The following is a 23,093-nucleotide window of genomic DNA, read 5'->3' as shown; positions in this document are numbered from 1 at the left end:
ATTATTATTATTATTATTAACAACAACAATGGAGACTAGTGGCTGCAGTTCACACTTTATTTTCTATTACATGACGTATTTCCTCTACTGCCAATCTTGCTATTGAAACCTGATTTATTAAGGACCCCATGGTGGAGTGCTCAGGGGAGAGAAAGAGCTGGAATATTCAGAATCCATATCAAATGAAGCAGAGAAAATGTGCTTGTTCACTGTGCTCATGTATCAACAACAGAAGTAAAAGTTTTGAGTTCTTTTTAGAGTATTCATCATGTATGCCAGATAAATGGACATGGACAAATGTTTTGCAAATGAAAACAAAATGGGGAAAAAAATAAAAATCAATGATGTCAAAGCAATGTAGACAGAAGACTCATTAATAGAAAATGAGGAAAAAATTAGATGAAGTAATTGGAAATACAGTCCAAGGATTACTTGTTTAGTGTCACCCTCTCCCTGTCCCACAGGGAAGGACATCGTCTATTTAGAAGAGTCTCCATTTTACTAAAATGTGGCCCTTAACATGAGGGTAAAGTGACATCACAGTTCAAAGCCATGAGACTAGAAGCTGTTGTCCTTCATGCACTTTATTTCTAATAATGCCAGCTTCTAGAGAAATACCCTAACTGAAGAATTTTCATTTTGTTTATCACAACTGAAAACTAATTGTTCGGCCATGTCTACCCTTCTGTTGAAATATGGTGATGTACACTAGTACATCTCTGCAATAGTCAAAAATACTGCTCACCAATATTTGTGGCTCTCCATCTCCCAGGAATCAGGTTGGATCACACTTCTTGGCTCTTGTGGTAGGAGTGCTATGCAATTCTTACAGATGGATGAAATGTGAGCAGATATACGTGTGGAACTTCTTGGTCAAGTATTTAATTGCTGGCCTGAAGATTCCCCCAGTTTCCCTTTCTCTGTGGCACATTTGAGATAGTGACTTCTTCATCAGCCTGAGTTCCTGAGTCACTAATAGGAACAGAGCCCATTATACTCCATTGAATATCTGTGGGTATGTGGTTTGAGCAAAAAATAAACCTTTCTTGTTTTATGCCACTGATATTTTGGGATGGTTATTCGTTATATCATTACCTAGCCTACCTGTCTGACATTAACTATAATGTAACAAATGACATGATGCCATTAAAAGCTGATCTCTTTCACTTCCTCAAATTGCATTCCAGAACAATTTCACATTTCTCCAGGCATTACTGAATTAAAAAGTAAGAATTGTCATTCCCTTGAACATGGCCTATAATCATGAGTATACTTGGGTGGAAAATTCATAAACAAATTAAAATTAGAAGAGGAAAATGATAATGTTTAGTTTTAAAATATATTCTGAATTGTATCCATTATTTTATAGAGAAATTGAATAGGAAAATTTAAAGTTGCAAAGAAAAAATAAATCCTTCTATATAGAGTTTACTTGTGAGGACTAAAAAGAAACATAAATGCAAAAAAATGGGGAACACTTTCCTAAGAAACATTTTATAATTTGAATAATTCTGTAGTATCTTGGAAATGTTTATTATTTTTAAAAGCATTTCAAAGTTGTTGAACCTGCTTCATATTTCTTGATTACCAAAATCATCTTCATTATATTTCAAACCAATTGCTTGTCAAAAATACATTATAAAGAACTTTGGGCATTTACAAATGATGTCAATATTTAAAAATTGATTCTTTATTCCGATTTCTAATCCTTGAATAAAACATAAAATCCAGTTCATATGTTGTAGCAGGTTCTATTTATTGCCCCATCTCTCCCAACACTCATTCAGGTCCCTCCCAGTGGGCAATATTTCAGGAGATTTAGTCCCAGTCTCAACCTCAGCCCCAAAAAGTGAATTCCAATTGGTTTAAGGCAGTCAGCGTGGTCCCATTTCCCTTCCCATATACATATATATACACACACACACACATATATATATACACACACACACATATACATATATATATACACACACACACACATAAAAAATAGAATACTACTCAGCCATAAAAAGAAATGAAATAATGGCATTCACAGCAACCTGGATGGAATTGGAGACTATTATTCTAAGTGAAGTAACTCAGGAATGGAAAACCAAACATTGTATGTTCTCACTTAAAAGTGGAAACTAAGCTATTAAGACACAAAGGCATAACACTGATGTAATGAACTTTGGAGACTCGGGGGGAAAGTGTGAGAGGGGGGTGAGGGTAAAAAGACTACAAATTGGGTACAGTGTATATTAATCAGGTGATGGGTGCACCAAAATCTCAGAAATCACCACTAAAGAATTTATTCATGTAACCAAAACCACCTGTTCCTCCAAAACCAATGTAAATAAAAAATATAAATAAATAAATAAATATGTAAATACATAAATGGGGTAATAATAAGAATTTTTAAAAGAAGTTAATCATGTTTTTGAGGTTTGTACTTTCATGATGTTGATAGATGAATAGCATAAGTTTTTCTCTTAAAATGACTATAATTTGTATTTAAAAAATTGAAGGATTCTCTCTGCTGGTTGAAGATACTTATCTAGCAACAAACAAAACAAAAAAAATCTTCAGAAATAGAACTTAATAAAAAACATTGTAATTTTGTAATGAATCTCTCCATTATTTCTCAGAAAGCCAGGCACCTCTAAAGCTTCTCAAATAACCGTAATTAATTATAGGTCTTTTGTGTACTCAGTACCATGTTTATTTCTCTGAGGAGAAAGACCTAATGCTTACTAAGCCACTATTTACGTCAGACTCATCATGTAATTATTTTATTCAGCCCTTGCAGCAACTCTAAGAGATGTAGGTGTTATTGGCCTCATTTAGAGATGAAGAACCTGAGGATTTGGTAACCACAGCTACCTGCCAAATGTCATACATCTCATAAGAGGCAGAGACAGAATTCAGACCTGAGCAGCCTGACTGAAGAACTTGGGAGCTGACTGTATTGTATGAAAGTTAAATTAATTGATTTTATAATTATGCTGTTGATTTCAGTGGTTACAAAGATGGCTGTGAATTATTACTCTTCCCATTGAGATGTGGTTTGTAATTCTCCTCCCCCTTGAATCTTGACAGGCTTGTTGCTGCTTTGACTAATAGAGTACAGCAAAAGTGACACTTTTGAAGTGACACTTCTGAAGCTGTCAAAAAAAAAGGCCTTGAAGCTTTCACCTGATTTACAGAAACACTTGCTCTTGGTGCCTTGAACTGCCATGATAGAAATTCAATGACCTTGATGTCACCATACCATGAGACAACAAAAGACACATGAAGAAGCCACATGTAGAGGTTCTGGCAAGAGGTATAGCTTAGCCCAGATTTTGACACATCCAAATCTAGACACCAGGCATGTGAATGAAGAAGGCTTCAGATATTTCCAGATTCCATATGTTTAAAACACCTTCTGAGGTTTGAGTCTTCCAAGTTGAGGCTCCAGACAGCAAGAAGCAGAGACAAGCCATCTCAACTGTCTTCACTCCAAATTCCTGATCCATGGACTCCATAAGCAAAAAAAGCAACTGTTATTTTACACAATTAACTTTGGATCAGTTTATTGTACAGCAATAAATGACCAAAATAGTTATGTAAGAGAATGTCTCTACTCGTAGAAAATATACACTGAAGTGTATCGGAATAAAAAGATATAATGTTCACATTTCACTCTCAAGTGACCCAGAGAAGATAGTATAATACACATATATAATGTAATTTTATACATATAAATATATACATAGCCAATACTCTGGCCATGTAAGGTAATATATATGTAATATATATTATATAGAGAGAGAGAGAGAAAGAAGAAGGAAGAAGAAAGAAAAAGAAATAAAGAGAAAAAAGATGAAGAAGAGGAAGAAGAAGAAGAAAAGGACGAAGGAGAAGAAGAAGGAGAAAGAGGAAGAGGAGGAGAAGAAATTTGGCAAAATGTTAATAATTGATTAATCTGAGTGAATATATATGGAGTTATTTGTATTATTCTTGAGACTTTTCTGTAGGTCCAACATTATTTTAAAATAAATTTAAAAAGAGAACCCATGGGCTTTTCACTGTAACATGAATGAGATGTCATACCTGTGTAAAACCATTGCCAACAACCCAATGCAGTATCTAGTTTTCTGCTAAGCTACATGGTACAGACCACATCACTTCATTTCTACACATCAATATTCATCTGGGAAGGATATATTGAGAAGTAAAATAGAGTTCCTCTCCATTTCAAAATGAAGGAAAAGAATCACAACAGCATTATGATTTTACCTGGAATACAGGACATATTTTAACATGTACTCTTTTGCAAACTGAAAGTTGGCTTTTCAGCTGTAAGAAAACTATGGTTTCCTCTCCAAAACACCTGTTTGTATAATTATTTAAAAGACAAGAGGCACGCAAGAAGCTGGGTAGAGTTGATGGCTCTTCAGAAAAGTAATCAGGTGGACAGTTTTATAATCTTGCAAATTCAAAAACCTAGTTGAGAGCAAATTGGAAAAATAAATACAGTAAAAAGTCCCTTCAGAACTGCGTTTCATTAAACTATGAACAAGAATTGTTTTGTGTTCTTTGCCTGGCTGCACATGAGAGCTGACAGCAGCTGATCATGCTACACTGAGCACTGGTAATCACAGCACAATTGGTCACAAGCCTGTCATAGGGAGCCTGAGCAGACAGGTTAACAGCAGAGCTATGAGGCTGAATTTTCTGTTATGGAGTGGCTGTCTTCTTTAGGTAATCAATATCCCATTATACTGCCCAAGGTTATTTATAGATTCAATGCCATCCCCATCAAGCTACCAATGAGTTTCTTCACAGAATTGGAAAAAACTGCTTTAAAGTTCATATGGAACCAAAAAAGAGCCCGCATCTCCAAGACAATCCTAAGTCAAAAGAACAAAGCTGGAGGCATCACGCTACCCGACTTCAAACTATACTACAAGGCTACAGTAACCAAAACAGCATGGTACTCGTACCAAAACAGAGATATAGACCAATGGAATAGAACAGAGTCCTCAGAAATAATACCACACATCTACAGCCATCTGATCTTTGACAAACCTGAGAGAAACAAGAAATGGGGAAAGGATTTTCTATTTAATAAATGGTGCTGGGAAAATTGGCTAGCCATAAGTAGAAAGCTGAAACTGGATCCTTTCTTTACTCCTTATACGAAAATTAATTCAAGATGGATTAGAGACTTAAATGTTAGATCTAATACCATAAAAACCCTAGAGGAAAACCTAGGTAGTACCATTCAGGACATAGGCATGGGCAAAGACTTCATGTCTAAAACACCAAAAGCAACAGCAGCAAAAGCCAACATTGACAAATGGGATCTAATTAAACTAAAGAGCTTCTGCACAGCAAAAGAAACTACCATCAGAGTGAACAGGCAACCTACAGAATGGGAGAAAATTTTTGGAATCTACTCATCAGACAAAGGGCTAATATCCAGAACCTACAAAGAACTCAAACAAATTTACCAGAAAAAAACAAACAACCCCATCAAAAAGTGGGCAAAGGATATGAACAGACAGTTCTCAAAAGAAGACATTCATACAGCCAACAGACACATGAAAAAATGCTCATCATCACTGGCCATCAGAGAAATGCAAATCAAAACCACAATGAGATACCATCTCACACCAGTTAGAATGGCAATCATTAAAAAGTCAGGAAACAACAGGTGCTGGAGAGGATGTGGAGAAATAGGAACACTTCTACACTTTTGGTGGGATTGCAAACTAGTTCAACCATTATGGAAAACAGTATGGCGATTCCTCAAGGATCTAGAACTAGATGTACCATATGACCCAGCCATCCCATTACTGGGTATATACCCAAAGGATTATAAATCATGCTGCTATAAAGACACATGCACACGTATGTTAATTGCGGCACTATTCACAATAGCAAAGACTTGGAATCAACCCAAATGTCCATCAGTGACAGACTGGATTAAGAAAATGTGGCACATATACACCATGGAATACTATGCAGCTATAAAAAAGGACGAGTTTGTGTCCTTCGTAGGGACATGGATGCAGCTGGAAACCATCATTCTTAGCAAACTATCACAAGAACAGAAAACCAAACACCGCATGTTCTCACTCATAGGTGGGAAGTGAACAATGAGAACACTTGGACTCGGGAAGGGGAACGTCACACACCGGGGCCTATCATGGGTAGGGGGGACGGGGGAGGGATTGCATTGGGAGTTATACCTGATGTAAATGACGAGTTGATGGGTGCTGACGAGTTGATGGGTGCAGCACAGCAACATGGCACAAGTATACATATGTAACAAACCTGCACGTTATGCACATGTACCCTAGAACTTAAAGTATAATAATAATAAATAAATAAATAAATAAATAAATAAATAAATAAAAGAAATTTGTTTTTCGGATTGTTGGAACTTTTTGCTCTTAGTTCTAAACAACGCCTTTGATCTTTGGAGGACTTTATTGCTTGCCTCCTTTCTCAAAAAGTAACTGGGCAGGAATAATAAAGGAAGGCTAAGGCCTGAGCTTAAGGCCCTCTGCCAATGCAAAGTCACCAAAATTAATGACCATAGGGCATGCTTTCATGGAACTATGGGCAACTGAACTGAGAGTAACTAAGGAGTGCGCTTCTGGGCCCTCAGCTACCGGAAACCATGCCCTTATTACCACAAGGCTGACCACTGAGAAATTCCTAATTGCACCTTTGTTTTTGCGTGGTGCATTTCCTATTGTTGCTGTAACAAATTAGCACCAACTCAATTGCTTAAAACAACAGACGTTTATTATCTTAAGGTTCTGGCAGGGGCAGGAGTTCAAAGTGGATCTCACTGAGCTAAAGGCAATGTGCCAGCAAGATTACAATTTTTCTGGAAGTTGGAGGGGAGAATCTTTTTTGTTGTCACTTCCAGCTTCTTGAGGCCTCCTGCATTCCTTGGCTTATGGCTCCCTTTCCCTATCTTCAAACCCAGGAATCACATCCTTCCAACTCTGCTTCTGTCATCGCATCTCTCCCTCCATCTCTCATGCTCTTTCCTCTTCCCACTTTCCCTTATAAGAACCTTTGTGATTACACTAGACCCACTCAGATAATCTAGGATAATCTCACTATTTCAAATCCTTAACTTAATCACATCTGTAAAATCTGTTTGCTCATGTAAGGTAATATATTCTCAAATTTGGAATATTAGGACTTGGATATTTTGTGGGATCATTATTCTGCCTACCATATCTGCTGTACTTCAGACAGCATTAGACTTCGGGTCTCCATGAAATTGGGAGATTTTTAAAAAATTGATTATAAATGGTTTTACAAAGCAAAATACCAAGTATCAAATATCAAAATATCAAATATCTGCTAATACTAAGGGTATCCTAACCTCTTTGCTTCTGATCCCAAAGGATAGGTACAGAGCTACCCGAATTTTCCAGAATACTTGGACTTTGAATATTGCCAGAACTATCTTCCTATCTCATATTTCAGTTTTCTTATGCATTCTTTATTCTCTGACTCCACAGACTAGCTATATTTCATAGTAGAAAACATGGCAGTCAGAATTTAACAAAAGAATAAGAGAGAAGACTTCAGCTTTCTAATCTAAAGTTAAAAACCTCAAAGAAGACTCATTAGTTCTACTTCAACGAGTGGTTTACTCCTAGACCAGTCAACTGTGGTCAAAGGGCAAGTTCACGTAAGAGCAAAACAGCTCTGGCACTAGTCCTCTGGCAGCGTGTGTGTGGGAGGCAGGTGATGGGGATGTCCAATTCCCTTGAGATTGGTTACTATAACACATAGAGCAGCGCAATACAGCAACCACACTTCAAACTTTCCATTGACTTGCCAGACAATGAAGGGTCTTGAATTGGGGTAATGATACCCCCTTCAGGAAATGAGGACATTTGCTACAACAATGAGAGATCTCCTGGTAGTGGTCCCCAAACCTGGTGGTCATCAAAATCATTTGGAGAGCTTTTAAAAAATATTTATTCTAAAATCACACCCCACACCTACTAAAACAAAATCTCTAGAACTTGGATAATAGCACACAGTTGCTAAAAACCCAATCAAGAAAACGTTTTCAGATCTAGGCTGAGGCAAGTGATGTGTATCAAGAATCACACTGCCTGCCTGCTCCAAATTCTTGAATGCTGGCCCTAGTCCAAACTCTTACTCCTCATCCATTTTCTTACACCCACCTTACGGCTTCGCTACCTTTCCTAAATCTGTGCCAATGCAATCAGATTACACGATTACCAGTACTTTTTTCTGAAAATGTGTTCCTTTAACTATCATGTTTGAGTCCTCTGCTTGACCAGCTTCATTGGCCAACTCTAACTCTAGCTTTAAGCTCAGGAATCACAGGAATCAGCCTCCACTTGTAAGTGAAGTGTTTCATTTTTGCCTATTGTCTCCATACTGTTTATTACTTTAAAACAGTGAGGAATAGAGACAAATTAAGAAGAAAATTATGGAGAATGGATAAAATGAGAATACTGTGATGAACTGGGGTGTCATATTAAAGGTTATGCAATTTATCCTGTAAGTCAGTATTTTTCAAAAGATAGAGCCAAGATCACCTGGACCAATATCACCTCAAATAGTGCTACTAAAAGAGAACTCTCTGTACATTATTTATTATGGTATCCAACAAGATAATAACATAGCACTAGAATGTAAACCATCAAACTACTTCCTTCATCCACAAAATCTTGCTGCAAGAAAAATAGTTGACTAAATTTAACAATGTAATCAATGATAAACTTTATATACACTCTGTTACAAGTTCATCATCCCATGAAAATCAGCAAAAATCTGTTCTCACACAGGCACTTTAAGTATACTTAACCTAAGGTACTATTTAAACAACAGCAACAACAATAGTAATATACTTAACACTTATTAAATATGATTGACATGGTTCCAAGCACTTTACATAAATTAATACATTTGAATCTGGCTAAAATCTTATGAGATGGGTAATATTTTCTTCATTTTTAAAGACAAAAAAAAATGAAACAAAAATAACTCCAAAAATTTGCTCAAGGGCACGCAGTGATATGGATATCCATTACTCTTATTAGAAATATGATGAACCCAAATCTCTTTGTTTAGCACTCAGGAACTCTTATTTTAACTAGATCTCTCGGTCCTCATCTCTATAAAAGGAGTCCTTGGATATGTTAAAGCAGGGAATAAGAGAATTTAGATTTTAGATTAGATAGTTAACTCTTAGCCTAATATGAAAGGCCAGCTTGACGCAAGAAAGATTGGAGATAAGGAGACCTGTTTAAAGAGTCTGAAGTCCTTGAGGACAAGAGGGTCTCACCAAGGCAGGAGAAATCAAAAAGAAAGGACAAATATCAGAGATGCACTGAAGACAGAATTCAGCTGAATAATTAAGCACGTGCTGTGTCAGGCACAGCATTAAGTATTCTACATATGCAACCCAGACGTAACTAGATTCCATATGGACACTCTAGGTGGGTGCATCTTGAAACAGAAGACAGCATATTATCATATCCCCCCAAAATGTTACTGAGTAATAAGGATTTTACTGAAGATTTTACAGTTTCAGATGTTATGCCTAAATCCATACATTCTAGAGGGACTGAGTGCAAATTATTCCTGCACTCTTCATAAAAGTAGGTGCTGCTTCCACTTGGGAGCAGTCTCAATCCCTGCTGGCTGGGCTTCCAACAGTTGTGCTCCTGCACTCCCACATTCATGGTGGCGATGCAAAATGAATGCAGAGGGTTAATTTTCAACAAGTGCCAGGGGAGCACCATGTTTGTATATCCCAGATCTCTTTTCCCAACCGGGGGGTAGACAAATATATCATGCCTTTTTCCTGGACACAATCTGGTTCCTGGCTACTGTTTCACCTAAGCTTTGGAATTTGTTTTTCACATCTCAGCGTGGATACCACAACTGGGTGGTTGTGGGAGACTCTGCAAGTATTCATGATTGCCCTCATACTATTACTTGAGGCCTGTACTTTCATTTATAACAAAAGCTGAAGATGCCATTAAAAATCCAATTGATTTCCATCTCAGGTTGTGTCAGGGGGTGACATTATGTAAAGTAACAAGCAAGACTGTCTGGTGAATGATCACAGAGGCTCAGATTCTCTGGTAACACACTGATCAAGACAGGGAAAATTTATCTTCCCGCAAGAAGTCCTCATTTAACTTCTGCCAAGGGTGACAAGTATTACTCTCAAGACAGGTTGACATGTACCAGTGGGGCACTTCAGCCCCAGTAGTAAATTACCTGCATACAGGGTTGTTCTCATGAAAGTGCAGAGTGGGGATGGGAGAGTTAAAGGAGGGTAGGGAGGGTTCTTCTAGAGCAAACCTACTAGCTCCCTTGCCTCACCCCCACATACCTCCTCTGCTGACCTTTTGCTGGTAAGTTTGCCAATAAAACTTGTCCATTAATCCAATAATGTGAGACATTATCTATTTGCCTTTAATCTTGCCATAACAAGAAAAATATCTTTTTTCATATATTCCATATTTTATTTGATCTATATATTAACCATTTTACAGTAAAGTTCTAAGAAGATAAATAACTTTTCCAAGCACATGAGGGGCCTGAATGAGATGTTAGCATACGTTTGTTAGGCTTTGGAAAATGAGAAGAACTGAGGATAATTTCAAAATATCTTGCTTCAGTATCTAGGACAGTGATTCTAATGGAAATATAGATTGTAGAAAGAGAATGGTCTTAGGGTAATAAAATGAATTTAGTTTAAGTTATTTTAAGTGTCATGTATAATGGGAGATTGTAAGGTTTACAAATTGTATCTCCTAAAATTGATCACAATGTAAATGAGAAAAAGAGCTATGTTTATACCTCAAAATAACTAGCACAGAGCTATTTACACAGCAAGCAATCAAAATATATTAACTGATTAAGGTAAAAACATGGAGAAATTTTTTAAAAAAATTATGTCAGAAGTATTTGGTTGGAAGTCATTTACCAGTTTAAAAAACAAAACAAAACAAAACAAAAAAAACCTATGTAAGTAGAGCTGGGTGCAGTGGCATAGGCATGTAGTCCCAAGCACCTGCAGAAGCTGAGTTGGGAGAATCACTTGAGCCCAGGAGTTCTGGGCCAGCCTGGACATCATAGCAAGACCCTATCTCTAAAAAGACAGACAAATAAAAACTATATCAGTAAATAATCTTCCCAAGAGAATGAAGCCCAATTTTCTTTTTTGAATTATTTATTCACTAATTCATTTCAGCATTTCTTTCTTTGTTTAATTGAGAGGTTACTAAAAACATTATTAGGGACACATATGATTCTTAATCTCAAAGAGCATAAACTATCATGGAGAAGATAAAAAAATAAATTATTAATTATTAATCAGTTATTCCAAACTGTGATGAGTGCTATAAAGGAAAAAAAAAAAAAATGCTGTGGTAGAGAATAATGGGAATGAATGATGACTAAAAACCTTCTTTAAATAGTGGTCAGGAAACATGTCTCTGAGAAGAAGGCATTCAAGCTGAGAACGAAGAAGTGGAAGAAGCCAGACACCAGAAGTTTTAAGTAGAGGGTGCCACATAGCATGAACAGCACATGCGGAGACCCCAAAGTTAAAAGAGTCTGGGACTTTTCCAAGAAATAAGGCTAATTCAACTTCTGCTGTCACATAGGTTGAAGGCCAATGTGTCACTAAAAACAGAAAGTCGGAAAAATTTAAAAATCACATTTTTAAGGCACAAGAGGACTGTAGAGGCCACAAGGACTGAAGGGAATACATTTCAGAGAAAGAACCTTCGAGAGGTGAGCTAAGGTTCTGCCACTGTCCTCCTGGGGCATAGGTTGTCTTGGACATAGGCTAGAGGCTACAAATCAGGAATACAGGTAGCATTCCACTGCTGTTAGAGTAGGTAGATAGGCAGATATGAGCTGGTCAGGATAGGGCCCCAAAGAATGTCAGGTGGCTGAAGGGTGACTACCAAGCAATAGGCAGGTAGCTGACAACAGAGAGGGGAAAATTTCCTAACAAACAGGAGACACCTTGAACTTGTGAGCAACAACTTCCCAATAAGAACTTAAAATGGCAGACATTCATCTTCCTCTGGGACATGTCCAGGCATGCACAGTAAGGAGCAAACTGGCGGAGTTTGACCCATATATGACCTTCCTCTGGGGGTGCTACACTGGTATGGGAGAATTGCCCTAGGGGAGCAAGCCCATAACTTCGACTACCAAAGGGTGCATGCAGCCTCTCCCAGATACTGACGCATCACTGCGCTTGCCGCCAGTAGCCAACAGCCTTCCCTGTGGAGGGATGACTAGAAAAGTCTGGGGAAAAAAGCCAGAAAATAGTAAATCTGTAAGAGCCCCGAGCTAACAGTCAGGTAGGGCACTCAATCTTTTGAGTTGCACTCTTGGTTCCTTAAAAGTGTACTTTTTTTTTTTTTTCTTCATTAAACTCTCATTTCTGCCTTAAATCTACTTCTGTCTCTTGGCCAAATTCTTTCTCCCAAGTCTTTAAGAGAAGAATTGAAGACTATCGACCCTGTGTGAAGTCCCCAGTGGTAACAAAACCAGTGGGATATTTTGGTTGTGAAGAGCAAGAGGCTCTTCACAAGTATTACTCTCAGACATGTTGACATGTACCAGTGGGTACATGTCAGAGGCTAAAACATTAAGCTGAAGCCTCAGAAAAGCAGACAGGGCTCTTTCCTGTACTCTCCTAGTGCTTAACAGCAAAAAGTCTGGGAGGAAAATCCCAAGAGTTGGAGGCCTTCGGCCAGGGTCCATAGCTCACGCCTGCAATCCCAGCACTTTGGGAGGCCAAGAGGAGGTGGATCACCCGAGGTCAGGAATTCAAGACAAACCTAGCCAACATGGTGAAACCTCATCTCTACTAAAAATACCAAAATTACCTGTGTGTGGTAATGGGCACCTGTAATCCCAGCTACTTGGGAGGCTCTGAGGTGGGAGAATTGCTTGAACCCAGGAGGTGGAGGATGCAATGAGCCAAAATTGAGCCACTGCATTCTAGCCTGGGCAACAGAGGGAGACTTCATCTTAAAAAAAAAAAAAAAAAAAAAAAAGTTAGAGCCCTGAGAAATAACTCTGGTGGTTTCCATTCACTTTTTCACAAGGGCATTTGCCAATATGGGAGTGTCAGCAAATCTAGAGGCTGAGAATCCAAGCTGGGTCCCCATCAAAGAGCTATTGCTGGGGACACAAAAGCCAGCAGGTCTAGCAGCTCTACAGGGCAGGAGTGACAAAAATGGAGTCTTCTGGGGCATCATTATAGAGTAAGTCATTTTCTTAAGACATCTGCCAATGCTGAAGGTACATGGGGTAGGCTAAAGAGTGAAGTCAAAACCTCTCCAAGGGTCTAAAATTAGATAGTGGTGATGGCTGCAGCACAACTCTGTAAATACACTAAACACCATTGTACACTCAACATAGATGAATGTAATCGTTTGTAAATCATTTCTCAGTAAAGTTGCTTTTAAAAAATGTCTCAAAATCAGAGTGGAAATTCTTACCATGTTTCACCACTGAGAAGAAGAAATCCCAAAGACTCTTTGATGAAAAATCCCTGGAGGACCAAGCCCTAAGAACAAGGGTGAACTAGAAATATACTGCAACCCAGCTTCAACCCATCTCAGTCCAAGTGATAGACTCCACACCCTATCTGCCCAGCGAAACAAAGAGCTGAAATTCCCTGGTGGGTAATAACATCAACTGGAACCTCTACTTTTTTAAATATATAATACTTGATATTTAAAATTACTAGGCATGTAAAGAGACAGGAGCATATAAGAGTTATATAACCAATAACTAAGAGAAACAAATTGGACAATAAATGCAGACCATCATGTCATGTAACTCAAATATTAGTTAAGAAACAGGGAATTGATAGGGCAACACAGTTGGTGGGCGCATGGTGACTGTATATCTCCAGAGGTAGTGGGCTGGTGCGGTCTGGGGTCTGCCTCTCCGAGCTTAGGTGAGCGCCCCTGGGTGCCTCCTGGGGGCCGAGGCTGAATGTGGTCCCTGGTGGTGGAAAACAGGGGCCTGCCTGGGGTTCCAATGCCTAGCGCATAGCCTTAGGTGCTGGATTCTCCCTTGGCCCCACAGCGTCATGGAAGAAGCTGAGGCCCTGGAGGTCTGGCCTCTGTTGTATGATTATTTCTCTAGAACAATTTTCATTTTAGAAGTTTATGAAGCACTCTTAACTGTGTGATCTCCTCTGGGTTTCTTTTTTCTTTTTTTAGAGATGGGGGGGTCTCACTTTGTTGCCCAGGCTGGTCTCGAACTCCTGACCTCAAGGAATCCTCCCTCCTTGGCTTCTCAAAGTGCTGGGATGACAGGCGTGAGCCACCGCACCTGGCTGCCTGTGAGTTTAGAGCCTCGTTGGCCTTCCAGCCCATTTAAGCTGTTGGGCCTAGATTCAGAAAGGTTTGTTGAATGGTGAACAAAGAAGTGAATTCCTTCATTTGACAAACGTTTCCTGAGCAACCACTCAGTGCTAGGTGCCGTGCCAGCACAGAAGAGACCTGGTGCCCAAAGCTTGGAGCCACCATACAAAGCAAGATGGAAGTACAGAGGAGAGAAAGCTTCCTTAGACCCGTTGCTTGCTGTATTCTCCCTCGTACTTACTTGACATATACTTTATTTACCAGTTTGTTTATTGACTTCCCTTCCAGGCACTCAAATTTATTCACTGCTGTGTATCCTCAGTGTCTAGGACAGTGCTTGGAACATGATTCATTGATTCCAGGCAAACCAGAGGAACAAGCATCCTGAAAAGAAATATGTAGAATATGCTATTATGCTGAAGCATGATTGTTGTTTCAGAAGTCCAGCATTGCTATGGGTATAGCTCAGGGGTAGAGCATTTGACTGCAGAAGTCCAGCATCGAGTACACTTAACAATAAAGAATATATTAAATTATTTCCAAAATCGGCCGGGCGTGGTAGCTCACGCTTGTAATCCTAGCACTTTGGGAGACCAAGGTGGGCTGACCATGAGATCAAGAGATCAAGACCATCCTGGCCAACATGGTGGAATCTCGTCTCTACTAAAAATACAAAAATTAGCTGGGCGTAGTGGCACATGCCTGTAGTCCTGGTTACTCTTGAGGCTGAGGCAGGAGAATCACTTGAACCAGGTGGCGGAGCTTGCAGTGAACCAAGATCACGCCACTGCACTCCAGCCTGGTGACAGCGCCAGACTCTGTCTCAAAAAAAAAAAAAAAATTCTTTCCGACATCAAAAAAAAAAAAAAAAGAAATAGGACATTAAAATACCTATGGTTATTATGTTGCAGACCTGACCTTTAAAAAAAAAAAAAAAAAAAAAGAAGAAGGAAATAAGGCTAATGTAGCTAGACCATATAAGCAAGTGAGATACAAGACTGAAGAAATAAGCAAGAGTTGATCATGCAGAGACTTCTAGGTCATGGTAAAAAATGTATGTATATTTTTAATTCTAAGTCATGGTTTTAAGTAAGAAAGTAAAATAACCCAGTTTACATTTTAAAAAGCAGTATCAAGAAAACCATGTAAGGAGCTATAACTCTTATCCAGGTGAGAGATGATGGTAGCTTTGACTGGGATTGTTGTAGAGGATTCAAGATATATTTTGGAGGAAGAACCAACACAACTTTCTGATGGATTTAATGTAATTGACTGGAAAAAGAAAGCCATCAAAGATAACTCTCAGGTTGCTGGTTAAGCAAGAGGCAGTAAATTGGTAATAAAATAGAATAGGGAGCATAAGGAAAGTCCCACTGAAGTTCAGGGGTTTTCCTAAGATTACCAACTAGTTAGTAGCAAAACAAGGACTAGAGGTTGGGCATGGTGGCTCATGCCTGTAATCCCAGTACTTTGGAAGGCCAAGACAGGTGGATCACTTGAGGTTGGGAGTTCAAGACCAGCCTGGCCAATATGGTGAAACCCTATCTCTACTAAAAATATAAAAATTAGCCAGGCTTGGTGGCATGCATCTGTAGTCCCAGCTACTTAGGAGGCTGAGGAAGGAGAATTGCTTGAACCCAGGAAGTGGAGGTTACAGTGAGCCAAGTTCGTGCCATTGCACTTCATCATGGGCTTCACACCAATATTCTGTCTCAATAAAAAAAAAAAAAAAAAAAAAAAAAACAAGCACTACAGCACTAGAGTATAGGTCTCCTGACTCTTAGTCCAGTACTCTCTACTATACTAAATTAACTTTTCTTTAGGAACTGTGTTCAGTAGTATTACATCTATACATATTTTAAAGACAACACACACACAAAAATTGTGTTTAGAAGTCCAGTTTCCAAGAGTGGTCAATTAACTAATTATGTGAGTTTCAACATAAGTAGCAAATGAAAATGTTTTCAGAGCTAGGAAACTTAAGATGGATAAAATCAAGTTGTATGATGATAGAGAATGGGGTGGGTGCATCCTTTGATGAACCTGCAGTATATATACCACCAGGAGGCATCCAAATTCAATTTTTAAAATATTTTCAACCACTTTCTTGATGAAACTGAAACAGATGATTAGATACAGTTTGCCTGCTAATTAGATGCAAATATATTTGGTACCATGTTATCTTGCCTTTGAACATAAGCAAAAGGTAGGCAATTCCTGTCTAAGTACCCTCTTTTTGCTTAACCACTTATTGAAAAAGGCAATGTATTTCTTGTTTCTTTCTTTCTTTCTTTCTTTCTATTTTTTTTTTGAGACACAGCCTCACTCTGTCACCCACACTGGAATGCAGTGGGTCAATCTCGACTCACTGCAACCTTTGCCTCCCGGGTTCAAGCGATTCTCCTGCCTCAGCCTCCCAAGTAGCTGGGATTACAGGCATGCGCCACCACGCCCAGCTAATTTTTGTGTTTTTAGTAGAGATGAGGTTTCTCCATGTTGGCCAGTCTGGTCTCAAACTCCTGACCTCAGGTGATCCACTTGCCTTTGCCTCCCAAAGTGGTGAGATTACACGCATGAGCCACCGCACCTGGCCAGTGATGTGTTTCTAATTACAATGTGTTTCTAATATAAATATTCATAAATATTTATATTTAACATAGAAGTTCAAATTTTATTCCATAAACAAAGAACTAAAACAGGGCCATGCCTAACTAACTAAACTAATGATCCAAATGTACTGCAATGCAGGGATTATGATTAATACAACACTTTACAACTAAAAATCAAATTAATTAATGGGATTATCTTGCCTGATACATTAATTTTTCCCGAAAGATATGATGCTGGGAATCTCGACCTCATCACGGAGGGAAGAAACAATAGAAAGAGGAAGAAAAGGATGAAAACAAAGAAGAAGCTGCCAGCGATTTTATCATATGGATATTTAACAGGAAACCTTTGGGGAAAAAAATTGACACAGAAGAAACTATTTTACATCTATTTCATTAAATTACTTTTGCTTAAAGAAAATGTTTATGTTTCAACTGGGAAGCCATCCTATTAATATAGAACCAAATTTAGCAGGGATCCATGTACTTGCCTTTGACAAAACATCTGGATTATATGTTTTATTCTTAACTATTAATTTGTAATTTAGAAATTACAAAACTGTCAAGAAATATTTTAGCTGGATGGCTTCCCAGCTGAATTTGGTAGTTTCTGCCCTTCTGCTTAGAAAAATATATGAGTGTACATCAAAGTTTATGCGCATATAGGAAATCAAACACTGACTTTAGAATAATTCATATTAAAAAATCTGAGACTTTTAGGTGATGACAAGCTTAGTGTGAACCAGTACTGCGATAATTACCACTACTGCTTCTACTGTTACTACTGTTACCACTGATAGTAATAGCAATATTTGATTCTAGTCAAAGTAGTAGTATAAGATTACCCATTAAATAAACAACTTGAAAATCTACCCGTAGCAATGATAAAATATGTGCATATATTTTGCAAGTTGTAATTGTGCTTAAAATGATATTAACTAGACATTCATAAATCAGAAATAATTAAATTGGGTTAGAACCCCAGACCTCGTGAGCTTCCAGATCAATCCAGAACAAATATGTAGGTGATCAATTTCTGGGTGGTTGATTAAAAACCATAAATCCCAAACACATTTTAGACATCAGGGTGAGTTTTGTAGCATGAATCCAGGGGTGACCGGGGCTCCTTGCCATGGCCAAAGTCTTTATAAAAAGGTCCATCCATGCTAGAGAGAGTATCAACATTTAAGATTCCAAACTTGGGTCAAGCAAACCTGCTGACTTACGAAATGACTCTGATAATCTTTCAGGATGACACACCCATGCCACCAAAATGAGGTCTGATTCCAAGCTGAGGATTTCAGCATACTGGGCAAAGGCAGTTGTAAAATACAAGCACAGAGATATGTGCAGGGCGAGAGGAGGGAGAAAACACATACATGTGTGCATAAACATACACATAAATTCTACACAAGATGAACTTGGAAATGAAAATCTCCAAGCGCATGAGAACAACGAGCATCATAAAGATCAAAAGACAGGAGAAATTATTCTAAAATAATAGCAAATATTAAAGCATTCTTCTAAGAGGGGCTTTAAAATCCTCATAGTTATGAGGAGGAGGAAAAGAAATATAATAAAAATGATAACAATATTGACACAAAGTAATGGCAGCTAAAATATATTGAGTACTTTTGTCACCAAAGTTGACTGACTTATTTAATACAACAAATCACTAGGAAAATATAGGGGAAACTGCAATTTTTACTTGAACCCCATTAAATCACCAAAACTCCACTTAGCTTCTCAATTTCTAGACACTGGCATCAGCAAACACCCTAAGAGAAATAAACATGGTGCCAAATGCTGGAGATTCCTTTATGAACTTCCCTTCATCCCCCTGAGTCTTCCTCTCACTTCCAAAAGCAAAATTAATCATTATGGAGCAAAGACAGGAAGATATGAATGAAAAACAAGTAGAGCTAGAGGAAAACTAAAATCATAGGAATGAAAAATACAATCACCGAAACAAGAAAGGTTAGGATAAGAATCCAACTGATGAGAGAATTGGTGAAATGGGGGACAGTCGTTAGGAATGTACCCAAAACAAAATATAGAGGATAAAGAAAGAAAAAAAACTCAGAAGATACGAAATAAGGAGAATAGATTGAGAAACTCCAACATATACCTCATAATTTTTCCAAAATTAAAGAACAGAGAACATGGTTGAAAATGTTGCTGAATTAAAGAAAAACAGAAGTCATCGGGAGGAAAATTCTTGGTGCCGAACAGAACAAATGAAAGTAAATCCACATCACTGAGTTGTATTGTGATAAGGGTGATGTTTGCATAGGGCTGCACACTGCTCTGAGTGCCTCACATAGGAATCTGCTTCTGGCAACAGGTTTTTCAGAATATCCTTCCAACTGAGAACAACTCAGAAGTATGGCATTTTTTTTTCAGTTTATGTAAAAGCATAAGAAAGGTCCCAAGAAAGTGAAGATCTGGGGTGCCACGGTCTAAGCAGAGGAAAGAGGCCTGGAGAGCTAAGCTCTTCCCCTTAAGGGAATTGACAACTCTGAAAATGGCAGTTGAGGGCCGAGAAGCTGAGCAGAGCTTTACACCAATTCATGAGGCTACAAAAATTTGAGTTCAGTGATCACACACAAAGAGGATCCCCAAGAAATACCACATGGTTTTGATTGAAATTTTATAGAGCTACACCCTAGGAATAATGCTGAACTAGAATTAAATCACATGTAGGTTCTTCATGGTCAAGCGGTTAATAACCAGACAGAAAAAATAAAAACAAAAACAAAAACAAAAACTTGAAAGTTGTAAAGCAAAAAAAAAACCCTTCAAAGGAATTAACCTTTTAATTAATGAATTAACCTCACAGCTGATTTCTAGGCAGAAATAATAGAAGCCAAAGACAATAAAATTATATTTTAAAAGAACAGAAAGAAAACATCTGCTATATTGATTTCTATATACAGAAAAAAATACCTTCCAAAAACAAAACTGATAAAAATAAATTTTTAAAGAGAAACACAAACTGAGATAATTTTTCATGAACAAAGCTGCACTAAATAACAAATGTCATTATGCAGATAGAAGGAAAATGATTCAAGTAGAAAGGCGAATTTGTGGGTAAGTGAATACAGACTGAATAAACAGTATGTGTGGGGATATATCTTAGTGGGGATTAAAATAAAATATGAAGAAAAATAAAGAGAGAATTAAATATATGAAAATGACACCACATAATTTGAGAACAGGATAAATGGAGTTAAAGTCTTCCAGAGTCTTCACATTGTCTAAAACATGTCCATGTATTAATTTATATTAGACTTTAATAACTCAGGATTGCAGACTGTACTGTCTGGATCAATAACAGCTAAACAATAATAAAAACATAGATAATTATAAGTAAATTTAATACTTTAAATGTATGGAATAAAATATAATTTAAAACAAGTCAAAAGAAGGAAAAAGAGATTAAGCATAGTTAAGACAACTAGAAGGCAAACATCAGGATAATAAAGATATATCAGTAAATACATTAAATTTAAAACAAGTATATTTCATCCGTTTGGGTCCTCCAGGAAGCAGGCACCAAGATGAAATGAGAGGTACAAACCATTCATTGGCAAAAATAAAAGGGGAGAGAAAACAGAAGTATACAGGAAGAGTCTCAGACCATCACGCAGATCTGATATGTACAGAAAAATAAGAGGAAAGAAGGAGGATAGAGAGGGGAAAATGTCAGGCTGCAATGCAGCTCTAAGGCAGCGTCAGCCAGGCTGATTGGAGCCTCAGAGCAAAGATTGCCAGACACGGGAAAGAAAAAGCTTGGCTCCAGTACCCCTGTCATGCTTACTCATTGATTGAGAGCAACCTAAGTAAAGAATGACCTTGGGCTGAATGCAGCAGTAGATCCCAAAGCAGTTGGAGGCTGTCAGCTTACAATCATCCTTACAGTAGTTTCTCTCTTAAAAATATCTGTGCAACACACCTCATAGGTGTCACAGTCCACCCTTTGTGCTGTATGGATTCACATCTCCACACATGTTCACACAGCAGCTTCTGTGGGCCTTCCTTCCTGAGGGAAACGTAGAAAAGGAAAGTTAGTAAGACAAACTTGTTTCCCCTGCCACTACGGCTGACCATGGGCTGCGACTGGGGCTGACTGTCTCCCCACTTCACTAACCATCCTCAGTTCTCCTTACCCTCTGCTATCATTGCTTACCCGATAATACTACCCAAAGCCTCATTTCTGAAAGGTCTGAGACTCTGATAATCAGACTCTCCTCAGGACAGGGTTGCAGCATTTGTGTATTCACAATTACAAGTGGGTAAGAAAGTAACAAAATGGACCCACTTGGATCCCTTGGCTTCCGTATGCTTTGAAATACCATATATTTGTGCCTGTTTCCATTGTTAAAGCATCCCTACTTACATGATCCTGGGTATATCATTTTGAATTCTAAAGTCTTAATTCTGGACATACTACTTCTATTGTGCAATGGGCCACAGCTGGTTTCTCTGGCCTTATGATTTGGCAGGTCTGGCAAAACTCAGAGCGTAATAAGAAATTAGGGATGCATGGTCACTTGGTACCCGTGATTAAGTATTCTACAAGGACTCAGTAGCACTCCTGGGGCTGTTTCTCAGAAAGTATATCATTCTCTACTGCATATGGCTTGGTCTTTCTCCAGAACAACAGAAGCCTGCATTGTAATTATTTCACTGGTGCTGGCCATAAATTTCATAATGAATCTTTTTTAAACATAGAGTATTTCCAATAGCATCGTGTTGACTGAACCATATGGTGCAAGGATCAAGGGTGCTGTTTCATAGCTGATAGCCTTTTGTGTATATGGGCCAGGGCACAGCTTCTGGGTATAGAATATACTGCCTCTAGAACCAAAAGAGGACCATTAGGCATTGTGCAGCAATTTATCTTTTATTTTGGAAGAGATATCCTGACACACTCCTGAGTATGTTCCCTAAAAACTTTACCCATGTGTCAAGGCCATAAGTCTCCATAAATTCATCTTCCATCCTCTGGATTACCAAGACCTAGTTACCGCTTGCTTGTCTTGCCCAATCAGCATGATGTCATCAGTGTAATAATGGATCAGTGTGGTCTTCTGTGGGATATCCAGATGGTCCTGGTGGTTCCAATCTCCTTGAACTATGTTATGACAGAAAGTAGTAGAGTTAGTATCTAAGGCAACACTAAATTAACTGTTGTTCACACGGGTGCACATTGTTTCTGTTCTACTGAGAATGGAAAAGAACACATTTACCAAATAAAAGACCACATAGGATGTCCCTGAGACATAATTACTCTGCTCTACCAATGATACCATGGCTGGCATGGCAGCTGCAGTTGGGGCTGTCCATTGGGTGACAGTGGAGTAGTGGATTCTTTAGCATCCATCCAATTTCTACAGGGGCCATAGTGGCTAACCAGATGGATATGAAAGGAACCTCCACCCATGCATTTTTTAGATCTTTAAGTTTGACAGTAGTTTTTATACATACACACCAGAATAGTTTTATATTTAACATCTTGTCTTGCATTTGAGACAGTTTCAAGTTTTACACTTGTCATTTCCCCACATAGTAGATCTTAACCCACAAGTCAAAAACTCCAGTGAAGGTTTGTTGGCAACTATGGCAATCCCAATTATACACTAGTGACAAGGAATGGGCCCCTTGTAAGGTAGGCTTTAGCCAGCACTCCATATTTTATCTGTCTCCCTGGTGTCTCCACACTAAGAAGGAAGTTGCAATGATCCTTCAAGACTCAAGGTGTCAATGTCAACTCGGACTCTGTGTCCACTAGTCCTCAAAAATATTTGGACATTGTCATTTCCCCTATGTACAGTGTATTGTGACCCGAGTAAATGTCCCTAAGTCCATTTGGGGAAGGCCTAGAGATATTTTTATGGTACATACGTGCAATGGCATTGCAGGGTTTTCTTCTTGATCTGGCCATCCCTAAAATTATTGAGTTCCTAATTTGACAATTGGCTAAGTATGGAAAAGTCAGCTGAGCAAGGAATCATGACGTTTTATTTAGCAGCCATTTCCCATCCTTCAGTTCCTTTTTTCTTGTCTTCTTTGGATGGTAAAAGTA

At 38.4% G+C, this 23,093-nt stretch overlaps 1 long non-coding RNA gene across 2 annotated transcripts in view; it reads right to left on the bottom strand.

Moving 5' to 3' along the window:
- Positions 1 to 888: 888 nt before the first annotated feature.
- Positions 889 to 23,093, bottom strand: part of LOC110743447 — a 63,304-nt gene continuing 41,099 nt past the window's right edge. The window contains exons 5-8 of one of the 2 annotated variants that reach the window (XR_004183699.1): positions 22,036 to 22,142; positions 20,961 to 21,047; positions 14,638 to 14,780; positions 889 to 972 (exon numbers count right to left, since the gene is read on the bottom strand). This is a non-coding gene — a long non-coding RNA (uncharacterized LOC110743447). Of the gene's footprint in view, positions 973 to 13,069; positions 14,781 to 20,960; positions 21,048 to 22,035; positions 22,143 to 23,093 lie in introns of those variants that run through there. The other variant, XR_004183698.1, reaches the window with a different exon arrangement.

The sequence above is a fragment of the Papio anubis genome, chromosome 5 (assembly GCF_008728515.1).
Source record: "Papio anubis isolate 15944 chromosome 5, Panubis1.0, whole genome shotgun sequence".
In the NCBI taxonomy this organism is placed as follows: Eukaryota; Metazoa; Chordata; class Mammalia; order Primates; family Cercopithecidae; genus Papio; species Papio anubis.
Note: the sequence above shows the minus strand (reverse complement) of the source record. Positions and strands in the feature narration are given on the sequence as shown.